General features: G+C 37.5%; 1 protein-coding gene across 3 annotated transcripts in view; it reads right to left on the reverse strand.

Annotated features, from left to right (window-relative positions):
- LOC308190443 (uncharacterized protein) overlaps window positions 1-23191 on the reverse strand; it is a 123859-nt gene that overhangs the window by 96066 nt on the left and 4602 nt on the right. The window contains exon 1 of one of the 3 annotated variants that reach the window (XR_013947196.1): window positions 7393-15838. The exons of the other annotated variants lie outside the window; for them this stretch is intronic. The gene's annotated coding sequence lies outside the window, so the exon portion shown is untranslated. Of the gene's footprint in view, window positions 1-7392; window positions 15839-23191 lie in introns of those variants that run through there. 3 annotated transcript variants of the gene reach the window in all.

Consider the following 23191-nt stretch of genomic DNA (forward strand, 5'->3'; position numbering starts at 1 on the left):
ATTGCTTTTTTTTTTTTTCCTTTTCCATTTAAATATTTATTCTGCATTTTGGAATGGATAAAACCTGCTGAAGGAAGGGAAATACTGCCCCAGAAATGAAGAGTGTAAGAATCTGGTAATGGGAACAAGGTTAAGGACAGTAAGGCAGAGCAAGGAAATCTCCGTGAAGAGCCCTGATGTGACAGGGCTTGTACCTCAAGATCACAGTGAATCAAAAACACTGATCATACACTACAAAGAAAAAAGACCATATGTTTCCAAATTGACTCAGAGAAACATGACTGGTGTGTCAACGGCCACTTAGTTCAACAGTTGTTACAGCAGTCAGTAGCAGATATTTCAGAAATATTAAAAGAAACAGAGCAAAGAAAGAAAGATATTTGTGCTGATATTTCCCCTCAGGTGCCTCAAACTATTAAGGTGATATTGCAGGTTCTTCTCTCAGCATCTTTGCTCGCTATTTGACTCTTTTCCCAGGTCTTCCCAGAACCTGAGTGGTCCCAACACAGGTGCCTGAGAAACTCCCTTGGAAACGTCAGACCATTTCAAACATCTGCTTTTATTTCCTTTTAGTCAACTACTAATACGCAAAAAGGCCTTCCCTTCCATGCAGCGGGAGCTTAGTTTCCACAGGAGTCTTTTGTGAGAGTCACTGCTGAATGACTTTAAAATGCAATACACTTCACTGATAACCAGAGAATCTTAAAAATGTGAATTTACTGACTTCTTTGGGGCGTTTTATCAGATTTATGAGACATGACACCCCTCTAGTATTTATCTATGTATCCTCTAGCATAAATTCCACCAGTCTGCATGGTATGGAGGCCACACGCAGAAGGCCTTGAAACACAATGAGAGTCCTTCCCTCTCGGTGAAGTTTAAGCAACAGAACTATAGAGAAGTCAGGGACCGTAATGTCTAAATTCTTTCAAATAATGTTAAGCACTTTGAGATGAGTCGGGCAATAGCATCAACAATGAGAACATTTTGGCATAGGCAGGCAAATTGAGAGTGTGTCATATCAGAAATTATTTTGAGTTTGATGAAGACATTTCCTCAGCAGAAAGCTTTTCAACAACACAAATTACAGCCCTGCCAGGAACCCCTGTGGTACTGTGGCCCAGGGATGGTATCTTTTTTGCCCAACCCATCCCTACCTGGCCACTGCTCCTCTCTGGCCTTTCCAGGCTTTCTTCCTCAGCTGGAGGGAAGAGACTTTTCAAATAGCAAAGAGGACAGAGGAGGAGTGACGAGCTCCCCCTTTCCTTGTTTCAGGAAATTGGACATCCAAGGTCAGCATTCATTCTCACCAGGGACTATTTTAAAGCACCAAAATCACCACTGACAAAAAGCTTTCCTAACATGCAGCCTAAATTTTCCTTTTTTAGCATGAGTCAGTTGCTCCTGGTTATACAATCATCTGCTCTGCAACCCTGTGGATTTTCTTTCCTTTTGTATCCCCCAAACACATGTAGATATTAATGCTCTGCTTTTAATTCTTTTTATGATATATTAGAAAATGTATGATTATCTACACAGAGGTGACACTTCAAGTCATGCTATGGTTTGGTTTTGTTCTGCAAGCACTATAACAGATAGGAAGTCAGACGTAAAGGCAGATGATAGGTCTTTGTATTGATAAGTTTCAGGTGGAGTTTGGGGGCCTTTAGATATTAGTGCAGGGTTCCTTTCATATTATTGTTTTTACCTTTCTGATAGCACACAGATGCCTAAGGGTCTGGGAATCCACTGTATGAGGCTCAGCACAATGCTTACAGAGGTAGTCTTTCTCTGAGGAACTCAGTCAAGGATTTAGACAACACTACCTACATGAGTACATAAACAATGCCATGAGAGGGCAAAGTCTGACCAAAAGTGATTGCTTAATCTAATAGTCACTGTGACAGCAGTGACAAGTATGCACCTCAGTCATTTCATCTCAGTTCAGAAGTTTGGGTGGGTGTTTTAGAACAGGTCTGCAGGTGCATACCTAGGTACAAGTGCACACAGTTCTGACTTTGTAAAACAATCTTTCCTACTCCCCCATGCTAATAGTTTCCTTCAAACTTTCTTCCTGCTTTTCAATAGTGTGCTATAATGTTGTTCATATTATAAAATTTACTAGCTTGATCCACTGAGGTGTGAAAATGTGAATACAAACTCTAGGGCATTTCCCTTATCTCTACGTAAAGCAAGACCTTAATATTTCTTTACCAAGACTTTGAGAAGTTTATACACAGACGTTATAGCTTTGATGTTCATTCCTGGTGTATTTTACTTAAAATTCATAGATAGTTCTTTGTGTGTTATCATTATCTTTCACTTTCTGTTGGTGCCAGTGCTTACCCCCCTCCCCCCACCCCCACCCCCTTTTTCTTTCTCTCACATACACTAAAGACCCTTTAATCCACATTTGGTGGTTTGTTTGTCTCTGTATCTGTTCAGCTCTGCAAGCAACTTCTTTCATTTTCTAGCTCTTTCCTACTATTCTGTCCTTTCTTCTCTCTTTTTACCCCTAAAGCTAGCTAACGGCTTTTCCTTTTTTTTTTTTTTCCCCTTTTTTTTTTCTTTCTTTCTTTTTTTCCCCAACACCAGTGTTCTGGAGAACAAAACCAGCTATTCTTAGGGAAGCTGTATGTATTCAGTCTAAAAGCATGTTATTTCATTAAGATGACTGCTACCCATGAGGAGACATTTGGATGGTGCTTCCTCCTTGTCCTTGCTTGCTAGTGTTCAAAGTTTAATTAAGTGATTTGGAAGAGAGGTTGAGGGGACTTGGAAGAGGAAATAATCCCCTGCAAATATTAGGGAGGCTGACAATGGTAAAGAGAACTACAAACAGTTCATCTTGAGCCTGCAGTATTTTGATATACAGATTAATGTAATTTTACTATTTTTGTGACTACCAGAGTGTATGACCTTAACCATAAACAGAGAATGGAAATTAGGTTTAAAATGGAAAGCTATGTGCATGGTTCCTGTTATGTCACTCCCTCTGGCAGAAAAAGCAGGAAGACTGCTTAGATTTCTCAAGATATTAAACATGTGGTAGTTGTCTCAAAGCTTGTTAATACAGCTATGGATATGTCTTCAGAGGAGTGACGATCTTTTTTTTTTTTTTTTTTTTTTTGGTGAGCTGAAAGCACAACTTCCCCCTTTTGCATTTTCCCACCCAAAATCTATTTAGTTTTAAGAAATTTTCCAGTCTCAGGGTTTAAAATAATTTATTCAGAGTAGAGTTAGTACCAGCAGCTCTAAATGTATGGGAGAGTTGGACACAGTTACATATGTCAAGCTGCTTGTAGGAGTAAATATTTGCTGAAGTAGGTCTTGCATTTGCTAAGTTTAATATGATAATATGAAGAAAAAACATTGGAATTTATTATAAAAGCTGTAAACCCTTTTTACCGAATAACATTTTAACCTGCAACCATACCATGCAAAGCAGGTGTCTTTTAAAATTCAGCACATTGTCTATGGTCTAAAAGAAGACTGTTAAAAGGTCCCACAGTGATAAAACATGAAAATACTACCACTGTTATAATTTCCCTTCAATGACTACTCTCTTCCTGCTTGCTTTTCAACTTTGGAGATGTTTGCATCTTCAAAACTACAATTTCTAAAACCAATCTCCCACATCTGTTCACTGTGGTTACAACTCAGTCTTTGATAAACTGTTATCATACCTTCTGTCTTTGTATAATCAAGCAGGAGGTAAGAGCTGGTTTGAAACTGACTTGATTTAGCAAGAGTAGAAATCAAAATGCAGGGGAAAAAAAAAAAAAGCAAGAAAGGGTTTAAATGTATGTACTCCTTTGGCTCACAAATGGCTGTCTTTCTCCCATAGGGTGCCATGCATCTGTTCCAACTCTATTTTCTCATATCCCAGGATTACCTGTTCTGTCTCAGAGTTGTGACACTTGGATCTATAATGCAATGCTTGACATCAGTTTGGCTCATGGGATATTATCTCTCCCGTTATAAATTAATTCATCTTCCAAAAAAGTAGCGTCCTACTTTCAAATGAATTTGTTTTAAAAAATCACACTTCCAAACATCAGGCACATATACTTTTGTCTGCTTCCACAGAGAATTAAATCTCTGATATCCTGAAATAATTTAGACAGTCATCATATCATGCTAAATCATCTGCTTCAAGAACTGTATTAAAGACAGGGAAACTTATTTGAATAATACAAGAACTGGCCTGACCTTTAACATTAACCTCAAAACACCATCAGACTGAAGTTCAAAGAAGTTCAGCCAGCCTTTACATGTTCCCCTCACCACAAATATTTTCACATACCTCAGTACATCTTGATTTAGCAAGAACTGAGAAGCAATATAAGAAACTTTTAATTTTGTTTAAATTGAATTCAACAGGCACAATAATTCCCACAAGACAGACCAGTTACCACATTTTTCATCCCAATCACTGAAAAAGGTGAATATACTACTTGCATGAAATGTCAAAAACTGTAGATAAATTTCAAAAACCAAAAAGCAAAATTCAAACTTTACTAAGTTCACCATCACTGTGTGATAGATGAGAAGACTATCTTAAAAATAAAAAATCAGAGCAGTAAGAACAAAAGAGAAAACAATTCAGCCAGCAGAATGAAATGAAAGATTTATAACTTTTCCTAGCCATATTAGAGACTATTATGCAAAAGACCTTGTGCAAATACTTAGTGGAAATTTATGTATAATATTATCCTCTGGCAGAGTTCTTTTTTTGCCTTTCAGTGTGTAGCAGTCCATCAATTAGAGATTACTCTACATGCTCATCTATGAACAGAAATGGAAAATAAAGGGAGTTTCCCTGCTTTATTCTTTTTATAACTGGAAATACATTTTATTTTCTCAAGTTTTTATAAGCACTAAATAATATTTTAGCATTGAAGACAGTGGGACTTTTGCCTGCATCCTCTGTCATGACTGTGCCTAAATAATATATTAGCATTGAAGACAGTGGGAGTTTTGCCTGCATCCTCTGTCATGACTGGGCCTATTGAAATTTCTGACTGGAAAATAAAAAGCCCAACACAAAAGGCTGCAAAAGAGAGAACTTATATTCAGCCATAAAACCACAAAACTGACTTTGCATTTTGTCCATGAATACAAGAAAAGCATCAGATGAAAGCTTAGCAGGTTGCTCGATGGGAGGACTGTTGATAATTGCAAGAATCTGTCATTAAACTGGGGGTCAAGTCCCATGTGATGTCTCGGGCACGATGGTTACTGATGCTCACAGGGCATTTGTTAAGAGTAAAGCCAGTGTTGTGCTTATTATCCCTAATTTGACTGTATAAATCTGTTTTTCACTCAAGGCCTCAAGTATCAATCTAATGGAGTTAACAGAAGCTCTTTTGTACACTCTAAGTGCTTTGGAGATGTTTCCTATGTGTTCTATAAGCAGCAGAGAAAATGTGCGTGGAGATTCAACCAAACAAGGTAGTTAAACAGCGTACCAGAGAATGAGTGTTTAATTTAATTGCTCTAGTTGTTCTCTTGGCTTTGGTTGTGTGGTTTTTTTTTTCTTTTTTTCTCTTGGCCTTGTTTTTTTCTCTTCCAGATTGTCTCTAGTGAGCAAGACACGTAACAGTAAGTTTCCTACTCTTAACAGCTAGATCAGTTTTTCCTTTGCTTTCTCAGCTATTTTTGAGGCTGCGAGTGGTATATGTTGCTCAGCCACACGGGTGCCTTCTAGAACTAACACTTCCTGAACTATGTTTAGATTTAAACAACAACAACAAAAAAAGGAATGGTTTACCCCCAAAACAGATCAACGCTGTTTACATGGAAGGCTGTTTCTGACGTTAGTATTCTGCAGCTCTGGTTTGCAAGCTGATTGATGCCTCAGATGCAATACTCCTGTGTCTAAGTGAATAACCTGGAAGAAAGGGCTTCAGTCTTGACAAGCGTGGCTGGATCTCTATGAACACAGGCACCTTCCCCCATTTTGTATTCCTTCATACGTCTGAAAATGATAGTATTATCTTCAGCAGGGCATATCTGACTGTGGTGAAATGGAGCTCCAGGGACTGACTCAGCTAACGGATATATCTGGAGATGTGGACAGACTGGGATGTGGCAGATTTCAGCATGCTGAGTGAGAACATAAAAATTTCTTACATGCCGAACTTGTGCATCTATGACAGTTCACCTGATGGAGTGCCTGTTTTGGAGGTTCTAGTTTTGATTTTCCTCTGTATCTCGGTGTAGTATGCAAGCCAGCAACACTGCAGCTCTTAAGAGCTCTTTACAGCACAATGGCATATTTTAAAGATGACAGCATTATGAACTGTTCCAAAGGAGCTATTTGGCTTTTAAGATGACTGCTCTAGAAAGAATTTTCTGGCTTAACAGCACCAGGAAAAGGGCAAGGGAAATACAGATGCTGCAATCTGGTTAAGGAAATGACAAGCTCCTGTGCTGTAGTACTTAAGCCTAGTCTCTAGCCGACACCATTTATGAGCTGTTACATACGGCTGCAATCACACAGGGGCTCAGTGAGGCTTTCCATAGGGCTCACATTTGTTTTCACATTCCCTTTGTAAATGAGTTTGTAATGTGGTGTAAATGGTAGCAAATGGACATAAAATGAGGCTTGTATGTGGATTGATCCCTCGTAAATATATAGGCTATTATAAAAGCAAATAATAAGAAGTCAAACTAAACAACAGCAGCCTCTGCAAAAGAAACCAGTGGAAAAGGAGTTGCTTTACATATACAGCATTTTGAAATGTGGGTTTCCTGTTTAAACTGTCTTCACTCCAGCCTCAACTTCTCTCTCCATACTAAACCTACAACATATTTTATATTGCCATGGATACTTTGGATGGAAGACAGTGTGCACTAGCAATCAATTTTTCCACAGGAAACTATTCCAAGAACCTGTCCCACACTGCAGTGTTCATATATAGTTTTTGCTCAACAGTGCACAATCTTTTTTCTAAAGGGTATGACTAGCTGGTACTTCAGCTGCCCGTCTGCAAGTTTGGAACGGGCCCAAGGTTTTACCATGCTCCAGAATAATTGCTGTAAACTGCATTTTGCTATCACTTGCCACTGCTAGCTATTTACACCCTCCTAAGCAGGGTCTGGTAGACTGCAAGAGGAAAGTCTTTAGGGTGCAAAGAAGAAATGTGAATTGACATTTTAAATAAGTGTTAGGAGACTAAAATGCAAACAAACCACAATGGTGGCCAAAGAGAAGTAATTGCACAGGAATTACATGGAGTTGAAGGTATGGCAGGTCATACCTTCAGTAAGCAGCAGTCCTTATGATATAAGCATCTTCATCAAAAGTTTTCAAAAAAAAAAAAAGAAAAAAAAATCAAAGAAAATGGTTAGGAGCATAGGCAAGCCGCACAGTGAACTTTTGCTTACCTCAGTGGTCGGGAATGTGATCTGTTATTTCTCAGTATCTGTTCCTCTTCTTTGCTTCTTCTCTAGCAATTTGACCTGACATCTTTTCTCCCATCCAGTAGTAGACTTTCCCCAGGGCAATGCTCGATTAAGTTCTAAAAGGTTATTTGAGTCCTTTGTAATACTTTTCCCTCCAAACAATATCACAGTATTTTCAAACTTTCTGGATAAGAGGTCAGTGGTGTTCCAAAGGTGGTAGAAAGGGGTCTTCTCTTCTCCCAGGAGCCCTCACACCCAGGGAGTGTGAGCTCAGCAGGGACTGGCTAAGGTTCCCCTCAAGCTACAGAAGTGTGCAGTGACTTCCTCCTCTCCTTTCCTTCACTCAGGGCACAAAAAAATCCAATCCCTGGAACAGGCTCTTCCCTCTGCCATTTTCTTCAGGTATCCAGTGGCCACAAACACGAAACCTCTGCTCTGTTATGACGCTTTTCCAGGAGAACCAGGAGAGCCACAAGACAGAAGAGGGGAGGGGAAGCTCAGCCTTGCCCAGCAGGCGGTGATGTCCCAGCAAAGCCCTCCTGAGGACAACGGATGGATGGCCAGAGGCACAGCAAAGCCAGAGCTGTGCCCAGCTGTGCACAGCAGGGCACAAGATTAGTATCACAGATACTGTCATACTGAAGTAGTAGGATATATTTATTGATTATTATTGTCATCAGTTTGAATACCTCTAACTTGAAAGTTAACACTCCAGGTTCAGCTTCTTGGATGTATGTAGCCTGCATTTTTGCCTCACCACATTTATATTTACTGCCTTTTGCCTTGAGGAAAATCCTGTTCTAACACAGAAAGTACAATAGCAAAAATGCATACTTTGGTACAGGTTGTTTTACATAACTCTTCTTATCAAACTAAATCAATCTGTGGTAAGATCCATTGACTCTTCCAAAGTTAAGGAGTTCTTGCACAAAACAGAAAACTGTAAGGTATTTCTCAAGCCGTATCTTCCATATATTCCCTTCTATTTGATCAAACAATTTTTGGGGGGTGCAGAGATATGTTGTTTTTATGCAGTGCTATAGCCTGTTTGGACATTCGTCTGTACGCAGTCCATCTACCTATAGCAATCTTAACAAATAAGATGAGAAATACTTGGTACTGTATAGTCACTTGTATTATACTCATTTCTCAATCTGCCAATGTATTTCCACTTCATTTTACTATTTATTAATGATACAGATCTATACAACAAGTAGTTGCTGTACTCTCTCTTCCCTTTACATGCTACAATTCTCCCTATTTCTCTCCTAGGGGAAGCATCTTGTCCTCCTGGCTTGATCACATTAAATGCCTACTAATGCAGGAGTGAAAACTCACTAAAGCCTTTGTAAAACTCAGACTTTAAATCACCAGGGACTAAAAACTTAAGCATCTTGGATTCTTAAAGGCATATCCACTCCTTGCTTTAAAACTACACTCTCCAAAACAAGCCTTTGTTAAATACTGTTCATCTTGTATTCTGGACTTCTAAAGGGAGGAAGCTTTACTGACAAGGATGCCTCTTACCTCTTCTTTTGGTCTTGCCAGCACACATTTCCTTTTTTTTTTTTTTTGTATATATTTTTTTTCATGGCTTTTACCATTGTCTCCTAAATATTTCTGAAAATTGCTCCCTAGTTCTTGTACTTTTAATTGGTCATATAAAGGAACTGCCTCTAGTCTCTATGTATAGCAGCTGGCTGAACCCAAATTGCTCCACAGGTCAGATCTATCAAAGCAGTGTTCAGACCATCTGATCACTGCTATAGATGTAGAGGTAGGTTGATATAGACAGACACAACTCGTATAGCATACCCATTATAGAATGTGTATCTTCTGGTATGAAATAGTAAGTGGAATTTCTAAAATCATGATTCATCACCCTCCAAATATTACTCAGATCCAGTTCTTTTAACATATTTGTAACCTTTCTAAATATCCTGCTCCAGACAGTTCTCAACCATCCTGATCTCTCATCAGCTGGATCTAGGACTTCATTACAAATTCCCCCAGGAAGGTAACTTCCTCTTCCTAGAATGCTACCAGAAATCTAAAAAGCTATACAAGGAAATTGAAAAAGGAAAGAGGAAACATTTATGATAGCAATTTTTGTTACCTTCATTACCTTTTGTTACTTTTTGTTACCTATAGGTAACTTTTGATCAGACACATCTGCCTCCTTCATCTAGCAACTTGATTTCAAAGACAAACACAATATATTAAGCCAATAAAATTGCTCCACCTCTCTCCCACTCAACAAACAGGAATGGCTCAGTTCCCATGGTTTTCACATGTATTTTTCTTGTAATGGAACAATGGCAGGTGTAGCACTCTATTGTTTGTAAAGTCCTCTCTCAACAAGGTCTTTAAAAATTTATGAGAGTAATTGTCATTGGTTCTCCTATTCTACGAATATTATTTTATTCTTCCTCATTTTCAAAGTATTCTCTCAGTTTAAGCATTATAAATGGTTGAATATGCAGTAATAGGATCTTATTTTAAAAATAATTACCTCCTTATAAGAGACACTGAAAATCTACCTTTCTTCTAGGTCTTCTCAATGTATCATTTCTTTTTTCTTTTTTTTGGTTTCAAAGCATTTCCCCTTCAGCATTCCCTGACTGCCTAGTCACTTTCCCTTGTCATCCCTCTAGAAACCCAAATATTCCTTACTGCAGAAAAAGTATAAAAATTCAATTCCCCTGGTCCTCTTCTGAAGAGGGGTGGTTAGCCCCTCCTCAGGGGAGCAGTGGAAAATTCTTGACTGCAAACACGGGCGAATCTGTGACCCTGCGACATATTTGTCACAGGCTGGTATCCTGGCTCACTTCTCCTCTGCTACAATTGCACCTTCTCTTGCCCAGTGTTTTCCTTTCTGCCTCAGAATTCCCCTTTTCCCACTTCCATTTCCAGGAGTTCAACTCCGCTTCTATTATTTGCTGTGATGTTCTGCCTTCTACATCTTATTCTCTCCTTCATATTATTTTTAACACTTAATCAAATCTTCTTGAATACTCAGATGCTTGTGATTTTTTGTTTGTTGTCTTCTTATCCCTGTCTTTTAATCTCACCTTTCTGTTGGCAATAAGAATTTGCTATGCAATATCATGGCACTGTCTCTTTTCTACATTGGACTCAGGTTGTATTTCTAGACAGCTTTCCAACCACAATCAGTTCTTCAGGGATTTAATCTCTTCCTTTTTCTCTTTTATGATGTGCCCTTGATATTTAAAACTGTATTTGAAAGGAAAACTCTGTACTTTATATTTACTGTTCTAAAGCAGGTTTTAATGCTGCTCACTTCTTCCTTCTCCCTTAAAGTAGCCAGTGATGGATCCTGAAACATTTCTGTTTCATGTCCTGCCCCCCAAATTTTACAGCCTTCTTCAGAATCTTATCCTTCTGTTTAGAAGAGCACCATCTTCACATTATGAATTTGTTGGCAGGGGTACAAAGAGCTTTCTGGGCTCAGTCTCCAGCGATTGCTGGATTTGTTTCCAGTTGCACAAAGAAGTGAAGATCTTGCCTGCAGTATTTAAAAGGAACTCCATTCTTTACACCTCTTGTGAACTTTCTCTCCTCGCTCTTATATTATTTTTTCTTTCATTATTTTCCTCCATAATCTCCTCCTGGTTTTATTCTTCATCAAATCTTGATTTATTTTGCAGCTTTGTTCCTTGCTGCAAGATTTTCCATCCTTCTTATTGTTTTAGGCCAGTGACCCTGCCCATTAAATCCTTCCATCAGATATAACCATACAAATCCTCACTCTTGTGGAGGATTTTAGAGATCTGCTTTTTTTGATATGTGGCTGGTGTTAACTCCTCAAAGTCCCTTCTGGTAACTGAGCTCATTTTTGTTATTTTCCTTTTCTATGTTTTCTTTCCCTGTGCAACAGCCAGCTCTGATAGCACAGGCACTGTGTGCAGTGCTGGGTAAAGATCTCAGTATTTTTTTTTGGTCAGGGGGTGAGGGGGTAGGAGGAGAGATAGGATAGTTTTCTTCAGGCTGGTCCCCTAAACAGAAGAAGACAGGGAGCAATGATATTTGCAAATCAGACCGTCTCCTCCTTAAAGCTGCAGTTTGAGTAGCCATCTGCTTCCACAATCTCTGGTGGTCACCTAACAAAGCATTTGTAATGCATTCGTGAGGTCAAAATTACTTCAGCTGAAGTCAGTGGCAGGGTTTAGCTATCCAGGGAATGTAAAAATGCATAATTTAGATGTTTTGTTGTGGGACTATGCAAACGGCTATTGCTGAAGCACATGCAGTGGCAGTGACAAGCTAAATTTGAATTTTGCATAGAACAATTTGTATCACATTCCTTTCTTGTTCACAGCTATTTCACACCCTTAAACAGCTATAATTCCTCTGAAATGAAGGAGCACTTTAGGGGCAACTCCCTGTGTAAAGGACACCGATCAGGGACAGCGTATAATCTCTTGTTCTCTGCATATCCCAGGCTGGATGTGGACTCTGCATGGCTCTAGCCTATTCTGACGAATTAGGCAGCTCTCTGACTGTCTCCCCATGCCCTACATGCAGTATCAAATCAGTGTTTTTTTTATTAAAAGTGAAGAAATGCTTATTATCATCTCTTGTTGGGCATTTTCTGACTCAAACTTTTCATTTTAGAATAGCATATCTGAAAATTTCCTCTGAAACCCCTCACTCACAATCCCCACTGTGGCAACTGAGACTGCCCTTAGTTTTGACAAGAATGATGTCTCCGATTGAAAGGGGAGGCCCAGATTCATTTACCTTAGGGTCGCATATGGTCTAGTGATGGGACTGCTGGTGTGGGATATGAGATATAAAAGTTCCAAGTCTCTGCTACAGCTGATTTACATCAGGACAATACCTGTCAAGAGTATATTGCTTAATGATCTGTGCCATATGATCATGGCACCTCAGTCGTGCCTCTAAATACAGCCTGAGAGTAAGTAAGTAGAGTAGGGATAGAACATAAAAGGCCCTGGAAGTCACACCAAGACATTTACGTGCAAAGCAGCAGCGAGAGGAAATCAGAGGTCAGGTTTTCGTGGTGAAACTCTTTCAATTACTACAAGTAACTAAACATCCAGTAGGCCAGAAGAGAGATGTCAGGATTTTACTGACTTTTTCAATAAATAAATAAATAAATAATGAAAATTAAAAAAAAAAAAATCTAAAGCTTTTGGCTTGTATGGAATAGAAAACATTTTGAAATCTCAGAAACTTAAATAAAACTGAAGATTTTTTCCCGTTCCTTTTTTTTTTTTTCTCAAAAAAGAAGGGAAGATTAACCTCTGGACTGGCATTTAGAACACCTCTATTCAATTCCTGCTTCTCCTACAGGCTTCCTCTGTAAATTCTTATTCTCCTGCATTCTTCCAGCTGTAAAAAATGGGAATATTTCCTTTATCCCACCAGACATCCAATTTGCCTCTTTGCCCGTGGAATTCTGAGTTTCTGTGTTGTCTTCCTCAAAGGATTCTGAATTTGGACAAACCTTTTGTCCTTTCTTAGAAGTATGCTGTCACACTCAGGACTTTTAGATAGTGTTAAGAAGAAATCTGTCATGCTCAGGCCATATTTCAAACTTCATATGTGAACAGAAGCATTGCATGAGATCTTAAATCCAGCAGATCTATTGAGCTAGCCATGTTTGGAAGTATCAAGATCTTTTTCAATGATCTCAATTACTTTGCATTTTAAAAAACAGGAAACTTGGATCGTTTAAAAAATATCCACTTCCCAAAGCCACTCTGACTCACTGATCACAGATGAATCAGAGAAACCAGGCAAACCATATTTCTGGAACCCTGATTGGAGAAAGCATTAAGCCTGTGTTTCAGTCCCCTTTTGGGGATGAAAAATATGATAACAAGCCCTCTCGTATGAGAATGTTCTCTGGAATCAAAGCAGCATGTAGTAGCCTGATGTGGAAATGTGCTGAAAAGAGTATAATATTGACCTTAAACTTGAGTATAATACAGCTTTATCTGATGTCATCTAATGATAGCTACTGATTGCGGTATAGCTGCAGGCTAGGTTTGAACTTGATTCCTCCCCAAACTGGCAGATCTGGTATGTTATCTGGGACCACTTCAAACAATCCTCCTGGCCCAGCTGTGGGTTCCCACCCCTTGCCTTGCATTTACACTGGATCCTGTAGTCACACAGCTGCAAGTGGGGTTGGCTCAGTTTGCTGATCTGACAAATATCCATCCACCACTGGAGGAGGTAGGGGTGGGGGAGAAACAAAGAGAGAAAAAAAGAGAGAGAAAGATAAAGATTTGTTTTCCCTCAGATGAGAAAGCTGAACCATTTTGCCCTATGGCCACACAATTGCTAGACTCAGAGGAAGGAAGAGTGTGGGAAGTTACAGCTGTGGGTAATGGATGGGGATTGCTCATATTCTTAGCAGCCTGCAGTCACACTGTATTAGGTGTAATGTGAAACTGCACCCTCGGTTGCTAAGAGAGATCCTTGCTAGCTTTTTCTGAAATAGCACACTGGCTAAACTACTCAACAATACTAATGTACATCACACATGGGTGCTATTACAGGGGAACTCTGCCATTCAGACTTCACTAGACTGAGCAAGTTGGTTAGCCAAATGGTAACTGCTGCTGCCTCTGCTGACACTTTTTGCTTTGCCAACACAATATTTTTTGGTTTTGGTTCATACAACCTTAAGTAATCTTTTCTTCACCTTACGGAAAAACCCTAGCATTTCAGCTAACCCCTTTTGGAATGTGTCCAAAAGGAATCTACTTAAGCTAGCAATGACCACATTACAGTGTTACGAATTTTCAGTAAATCTGAATGATGATATACGGTCCCAAAATGTTCCAGTTGGGGATGGATGTTTCATGATCGTTGTTACAGGAGTCATACCTACACATTGACAGACACACATGGACAGACTCTGGAATTAAGATGTAAGAGCATATGATAACTATGAATGCTCTTGATGGTTTTTTAGGATACATTTTTTTCCACAATCAATTATGACATGCATGATCTCAGGCTGTGAATACTTTTCATAGCCAAATGATTCCTCTATCATTTCGGGGATTTCTTTGGTTAATCTAAGTCAACATTTATATATTTTCTTCCCAGATGCTCACTTGTTCTTTTTTGTTCTTCAAATCAAATTGGCAAGTGATTAGTCTTTAATACAGGGTATGACTTCACAGATGCAAAATGGAATTTAAAACATGCTGCAATGCATCGGTTTTGTAATATTGAGATCATCACAAAAAGAGAGTGCAAAGTTATTTTGCCTATTTAAATTGATGCTTAAATCTGTTTTTGTTAAGTGCCCAGATGAATAAGCATTTCAACTCACTTTGCTAAGTTAATTATAGCAGGTAACATCAGTGACCACAGTGGTTCAGATTGCAAGATAGTTTCCATGTTATGACACTACCTTAATGTGCTCACAACTTTCTAAAAACACTCACTTCTTGAAGTGAAACTTCTTAATTTCTGCCTGATGGTGGTCTATTTTCGTAGAGATTAGCTATGAGAGTGTTCAAATGTGTTGAAAAAGGAAGCTACAGTAAAACATATTTGTATTTGTGAGTCATTTTACTCAACCATTTCTAAAAGAGTGTTTTATGAAACTTACAAAACCTACAACCCAATCCAAAGCCCAGGGGCCTTAAGGGAAATACCCACAACAACTGCAGTAGGCGTTAGATCAGATGCACCATGTTTAACAAATACAGTTATCCTTATTTGTTTAAAAAATAACATTTGGGTTTGAACCAGAGACATGATAGCCTAAAAATCTACTGTTGCAAAGGTAGCACAGAAAGCTACAGTGGACTTATTGTTTGTTAAACCTGTATATGTGGTTTGCAAAAGTCTTGTCTAGACACAGAAGCTGTATTACCATTTGTTAAAGTTAATTAACACAAAATACTGTTATTTACATCAGTATAGATGATCCCTACAAAGGAAGAGAATACACTACAGTGGGATAAATTTCTTTATATTAGGTCCAATTAGGTCTACCTAGATTGAAAAAGCAAAAACACAAAAACGTCTTTCCCAAACCCTACACCATTCTAAACTAATAGTCACATTGGTACAAAACCTACATGTACAAATCAGAAGCAGGGAACATCTGAAAGTCCTTACTGACAATGAATTAATGTTTCTCTCATTGAAGTTACTTGGCACTCTTTCTCACTATGAGAAGGGCAAGACTAATACCTGGCACTTCTGAACATTTTTTTTTTCCTTTAGCCCATATGTGAACCAGAAATATAACACTTATAGCTGAATAGTCATTCAGCTTTCAAATTTTCTGGAAAAGTAAAAGTACCAGACCAGCTAGTTCTTCAAGCTGAAGAACTTTTGGAAATATCATTTTCTTTTTAAGAATATCTAGCTTTAAGGAGAAAAACAAAATCTACACGTCATGTTCCCTCCCCTCCCCCCCCCCAACACACACACATGTGGTTAGTCTATTATTAAATCCTCAATTAAATTTGCATAGTTACAAGCACTGACAGTCTCAGGAAATGCTAGATGTCAGTGATGGGAACATCACTTAAGGTGGCCATCCTTAAGACAGATCATGGCATCCAAAGGGGAGAACGTAAGCTTCTAGTAGATGAGACTCTGAGCCGCAGAATTTTCTCTGCAACCTTAGATCGGTCATTTCAGGATTCTTCTCAATTATTTTAAACCCTTTGAAATTTTCAGTATCTAGTCTACAAAAGTCATCTAGGTTCTTCTTTAAAGTAGAATAAGAGAGACCAGCCTCTACACAAAGTTCATCCTGCCTGCCACAAGATGCAATAAGTACCCACGCTATTTCAAGCATGGTGCAAGCCTAGGTGACCAACCTAAAGAGACAGGCAATTTTCAGATGAGGGATGAATTCTCCTTCTTCCCCTCCTAAAATCTTCCTGTTTCTCAACTGTAAGATTTTAAATGTAAGACTACAAGGATAATAGTATCTCTCTACTATATAAGATTAATTTAAAGATTAATACTTGTAAAGATGGAAATAAGAAATATGTAACTATCTAGAGAAGAGAGACAAACTCCAGTGCTGTATCGTGATAAAGGTCTCTCCATATGTCATTGTATAGCTCCACTGACGTGAGCAGGAACACCTGCTTATGCAGTCAAGCATAAATATCTGACTGCAGGATTAGGACATGTCACCAGCTATTCTCTCTCTCTTTTTGGTTATTCTCTCTCTCTTTTGGTTTAATGTCTTACTCACTACTGTTACTAAATCTGTTCCACAAGACATACAGCTACTGTAACATGAACACCTTATATGCTGACATTATGGGAAACCCTAATTTTTGCGTGTACCAATTGAATGATTTCAGCCTGAATGTTGTGTTAGCATAGGTTTTTCCATTTAATACCATTATGTATCTAAACCACACAGTTCAAATTAAAGATGCCTTAGGACATATTCACTACTTGGCAAATACACCATCTGAAAAACATAGAGACCAGCCTTTTAATGTAAATCACTTGATTGTTTTCAGAAGCAAATATTCAAGACAACATACTTTGCTCAGCATTTGTATTCCTGAGAATGTTTGCCTTGACTCTTCAATTTTTAGGATAGATTCAGGTAGAGATATTTTGGAATGTTTGCAATTACAGTGAAGAAAAACATCCTGGGACATTAATGCCATATTAACAAGCCTCCAGACCAGTGTCTGTGTCATATAAATCCATTCTCTTTCAACATATTTTCAAATATGTTGATGCTTTCAAACTTTCACAAAATGTTTTGTGTCTTGGAAATTATTCCTGATATTTTTTGTTGTATTTTGTGTAACACAACACATGTACCTTTTTAAAACACTGCAGGAAGGTGACTGAAACTGTTCAAAAAGAAATATTTGAGACAAACAGTGAAATACCCCAGGATACCCCAGTTTCTCCATTTTTACTACAGCTTTACATAAAGCATTTGCATTTAAAAGTCAAAGCCAAATTTTCAAACTGGAGATCTTTAAGTTAGTGGCTCAGCTTCAATTAGCAGCTAAATAAAAAATGCCTGATTTTCAGACATGAAATCAATAGAAACTCCAGATACTTAATATAAGAGGTCTGTAAATCAGTCCCGTGTGCTTAGATGGCTAAAGATAATGACCAATTTTCAGAACAGCTAAATGGTCTCAATTAGAAATAAACATAGTTACCAGCTCTGTAAAATAGGCCTTGTTGTTAAAAAATATTGATCTTTTCCTTTATAATTGCCATCTTTTAAGGTTTTATATAGGACAAAAACAAACAACAACAAAACCCCCTTCTTTCTTCAGCAGAACAAATCCAGCCAGCATGCACAGGGCATTTCTAACCTGAGCTGAACTGTACCCTTTTGTACATTGATACAAAGCAGAGTGCCTTTGGTGAAGTTAAAGGAATGACTTCCTCATTTTTGCAGAAAAAAAAATCCTCAAATGTTATTTAATTTTCGATTCAAATGTAAATAAGCAGTTTGAGGAACAAGATTGTTGCTACTTTTCTGAAACTCAAAAGGAAAAGAAGAGATTGCATCAGGGAAGGCTTCATCTGCAGTGAGAAGTGTGGAGCTTCTGCTGCTACATCTGTATAAATAATTTTCATAATAAAGGGGCCAACTTGGTTTTACAGGCACTAAATTTTTTCATGTTATTACCAAGAGGTTCATACAGGAAACAAGAAATTTTAACCCCTATTAAAAAGAATACCACCAGGAGAATTCCACCTAACAGGTGATTAGATTTAGAAGAAAACAAAATTTATTTGGTTCTGAGTATCAGAAGCAGATTTAACAACAATTTAAAATAAAACATTCTTCATGCAACGTACTGTGCTTTGTCCAATTGCACTGCAAAGCAGAAATGCAACGTCTTTTGTTGAGAAGTTAAATGGTGCCACTATGTTCAGGACACCAAAAATCTTGCTTCTTACAGAAAAAGATTCCATGGAAACCAGTGAACACTGATGAATGTTTGACAATCATCCATTTTTATTCCTAACAAGCCTAGACACCACAACGATCATTCTGTCTTGCTGTTTCAGAAATTTGTTGCCTTAACATTTGAAATAAAATGTGGAATTTTGTATTTATCAAATGGAATTACTTTGCAAGTGTTAGAAGTGGATAAACAACGTTCTTAAAATACTTAAAATAATGATTCAACATGGAGATTTGGGATTTCTTTCATTTCTGCACAACACTGGACTCCTGGCAGAATTATATAAATAAGTAATTGTAAACCTTGCTATTAAAATATGTAAACACATATTCAGAGAGAAGAGGAATTTTTATCCCTCAAACATTTATGAAGGATTTTATTTCAACACACAGGCTGTTTCAGTGAAATTAATGGTCCACCCCAACATTAAAATTAAAAGTTAACCATTTCTAATGTGAGGAATATAGCATTTACCTTCTTCTCACTCCCTTGCCTGGGATCCCTTAGACATTGTTTCCCTTCTTTATTGTTGAGCATTATATCACTGTACAGAGTAGGATGGCAGTATGTGATCTATGTCGCAATACCACAGAGAGCATCAGAGTCCTGCTGAGCTTTATATTGGACCTACATAATTTAATAAATTTCCTTGAAATGTTAATAGACCAAACAGGTAGGCACAGAGAAGAAAAAGAGAAATCTTAGATTTAATAACCATTTTAAAAAGGTATGGCTGATGCAAAGAGATTTAAGTGATCTCAGTAACTGAAAATGGAAATCTAATGAATATATTGTAAAGCTTATCATTTTTCCAATTCTTACAGTCTACTAAAATCCAAATCCAGTGACCACAGTCCAGTGAAGACAATGAGACTCTTTCCCTTTGCTTGAAAAAAAAATGGATTCAGCTCCAACATTTTGTATGCCTACTCACTCCAAGCTAAAACTTACTTGGGAATTTTGCATTTTATATAATGTTTAGGCTGGCTTCCCTTCTTATTTCCAAACTAAAACATGGTGTGTTCAGAACGCTTCAGTCTCTGATTAGTTTTCAGTTCTCTCTTTCACACAGAGCACCACAGCTCCTGGATATAGGAGAGATTCATCCTCTTTAGTATTGCCTATACTAAGTTACTACATGAAAGGGTTTCATACTTATCAAACTAAAACTTTATTAAAAGAACTATTTATAGTGATCACAGCTGCATTTATTTTATGCATATTTTATCCATGTGCATATAACTAACTTTACGGTGCCTCTTCCACGTTACTCCTCATGCAACCTGTGCACCCCTTGGATTTCTGCACAGGTTCCGACATGTTTGTGCTGGTGCAGGGAGTGATGGCTTGTGATTCTTCATGGATGCAGAACTGAAGGTCTTGCTGCGGTTATTTATTTATTTTTTGATTGTTTGTTTTTAAACTAAAATGTTTAAACCATTGCATTATTCAAACTCATTTAAATCACAATGACATAGGATTGATGGGTTTATGTGTTTTTCTCTCTGTTGTCTTGATCTAACATTGTCTTAATTCCATTTTTTTTTACAATAGTAAATTTTTCTTCCCAGATCATAAATTCTTTAGGACACGTGCTTTTTTCCCAGAGGAATGTATATACCCACTGTGCCTAGCCCAATATGCAACAGAAATGCTTCTGTAACACAGAAGCATTAACAGGATCTAATTTGTCTAATCAGTGACAAATGCATAGCCACACACCTTGCGTCACTGACTACTTAGAAGACATGCAAGTCAATCACATTATTTGGGAGATTCTTACAATAAATGTTTTCAACATTTACATACATTTTTAAGTAACTCTGATGTTCTTCATGCAAGCTTGTAAGCCTCTGCAAACAAATCCAATCCAAGATATTGCCTAGTCTTAAATGGACCTTCTCCTTCTAGTCAGTTAGTTGACTAATACCTTGACAGACAAACAAGAGATCACTCTAGCATAAGGGTATATTTTTTCAAAAGAATGAAAAACATGACAGTAGAGATATATCACCATTTTGCATTCAATAGCATATATTATTAAACCATCAACTCATATCTGTCACATGAAGTCATATTTCTTTTTAATAAATTAAATAACTTCAAGTAGTGTTAAAATGCTACGGCTTTCAGGAGAAGATTTGTCAAGAAAGAGGCATCTTTGACTACTTACTTAGCAAAGGAGTTATACTGTTACATTCCTGACAGTTTTGGGATAGGGGAATAGAACAAACCTCCCTGTTTTAAATCATACTCGCATACCCAGTAAAGCCCAAACCCTCTTTGGGCAGCTTCAGGGCTCATTCAAGACAGCTTTGAAAGAGCAGAGGAAGCATGCTGGGTATTGAAATGTAAATATTCACTACAGTGCACTGTACATAGGAATTCTGAAGGAAAGCAGGATGCTGAGCATATTTATTCATCCATCATTACCCAGAATTCTCCTGCTGTTTCACAGAAATGCTTTTCAGTTTGTTTGAGCTCTGGAAGAAACAGCTTGGGCATTGCTTTGGAATAGTCAAAGTTCTTTTCTTGGCACTATTGGGCACTAAAACTGATTTGAAGGCTTGATTCAAGAACGGATGAGTCAGTACCTTCATTAACAGTTTTTAGGTCTTCATACAAAAGTTGCATCAGTTTTGGGTTTACTGGGAGAAGTAACAAGTCTGTAAGGCTATTCCTTCCTCCTTTCCACAGTCTCACATGCTACAGCTGTGGTTGTGCAGAAGATTTAAATCAGATCCATTTGTATGTTCAAGCAAGGCATTTGAAAATGAAAGATGGGTATACAAGTACTAAGCATTGAATGCTGCTGATAACTGGAAGAAAAAAATCAGTGATATACACAAGAGTCTAATTTTTGTTTTTAAGGAGTCCATTTTACATGACGTCGGCAATCTAAAGAGCAGAATTTTGCCAACAGCTTATTTTGTCATGTCACAGGCACTTTTGAAAAGGAAAAACAAAACAAAAAAAAAAAAAAAGGAATTTAATTATGAGTTAGCCCAAAGTGACTTTTGAAACAGCATTTCATTCAGTCAAAAAATAAAAGATTTCCATAGGGCACTTAACGTTTTGTTTCAGAATTAACCACTTAAAAATGAATAAATAAACAAGTAGTATTTTTCAAAAAAAAAAATTACTAGGTTTTCAAGAGAAAACTTGCGGTGTTTTGTGTCAAGGATGTTGAAATAAAACCTTGCGTTACTTTAATGAACAGTTTGGTAAGTTTGTGAAACATGGTAGTGTTACTATCTCCTCTGAAGGGAATCTTAGCTACACTATTCATTTTGTTCTACCGGGGAGGCTTTAAAGTGATGTAGTTTACAATGATGTAATTGCTTTGGCAAAGGGAGACAAATGTTGTTAGAATAATATTCCAATTACTATGTGCATTATTAAATAAAAGCCATTCTTTCTTTACAAAGTGTGTAAGAAACATAAATACCAGTGAAATAAAAAGAGTACCTTAACAAATCCCAGAAATCTTAACACATCAACTATTATAAAATCCAGACAAATCCAAAACAAACTATTTGATATCACTGAAGCAGGTTATATTGTCATTTGAGTGTGACTTGTTTCCTTTTTTTGAAAAGGGTGGTAGATTATATTTTTAGTAAAATCTATGTAAATTATTTCTTTCCAACAGATCTGCCATTTCAGTGTATTCAGAAGCCATTTAATGGCTTTAATGAGAAGAAAATTTCTACTGCTACTAACAGTTAAACTTCCACATATGAGATATGAGATAAGAGAGCTCAGTTGAATCAAATTCCTTCTTTTGAATAATCAACATAATTTTTTATGAAACTGAAGAGCTGGAACAGATCATCAGAGGTAAGAAGCAACCCTGTTTGACCTTCAGATCCCAGTAGGGACAGCACTAAAAGCCATCTGTCTACTTTTAAACTAAAGACAAGTTTACCTCCTGGTGCTGTTCTTCTAGGTAGAATCTGTACCTCTGCGAGTCAAGAGCAAAGAAGCAATGGTAAAGTAAACAAACCCAGTGGAAAAATAAATGAGCTGTTCTGCAACTATGCATCTTTACACTTCTTGGTCCAGTGGCCAGAACTCAGCTGAGCAAACTGCAAAAGCGAAGAATGGGATCCTGCAGAGCATGCAAGAAAATAAAATGATGAAGAATGGGAACTGGGTGGGTTTAAAGTATATATCGAAAACACTGAAGTACCTTTTAAGAACAAAAACTTTTCAGAAAAAAAAAAGGGGGGGGGATTTTTTAAATGGTTTGTAACTATGATAATTAAGTAATAATTAAATGAATATGGAGTAAAATGTGTGATGATTTATTTTTACCAAATTTGACAGAACTGTCAAGAATTTAAATCTGAAATACAGCACAACACAGGCAGTGTAAAAAATTTTAAGAGTCAGAATTTTAAAAATTGTTCCTGTTCTACTGGAATGACTATATACTGACTTCTGTCATGAGACCAAAACCTGGTACTTTATCTAAGAACAAATCCAGATATTTAACTTGATGCCTGGAGATCTTTGAAGAGTTGATGGTAGACTTGGGAAATTTGACAGTAGTTGAGGGAGTACATGCACATCACAAGCATGTTGAAAACAAAAATCTAATAATAGTTAAGAGGGAAAAAGAATTACCAAAGTTGTAATTTAAAACAGAAAAAAAAAATAAGATTATAACACTTCTGTGGAAATAATACGCAGTGACTTCTGAAGAAGAGGTTAACTGGGCTGTACACTTTAATGTTCAAAAGAATTAAATCCTGAGCTTTGAATAACATTCGCAGTAATTTAAATGGGCAGTTATGCAATGTCTGGAGTACACAGTAACCACCCCATGATTACCGTAGCCA

Source organism: Anser brachyrhynchus, assembly GCF_964034855.1.
Source record: "Anser brachyrhynchus genome assembly, chromosome: 2".
Taxonomy (NCBI): Eukaryota; Metazoa; Chordata; class Aves; order Anseriformes; family Anatidae; genus Anser; species Anser brachyrhynchus.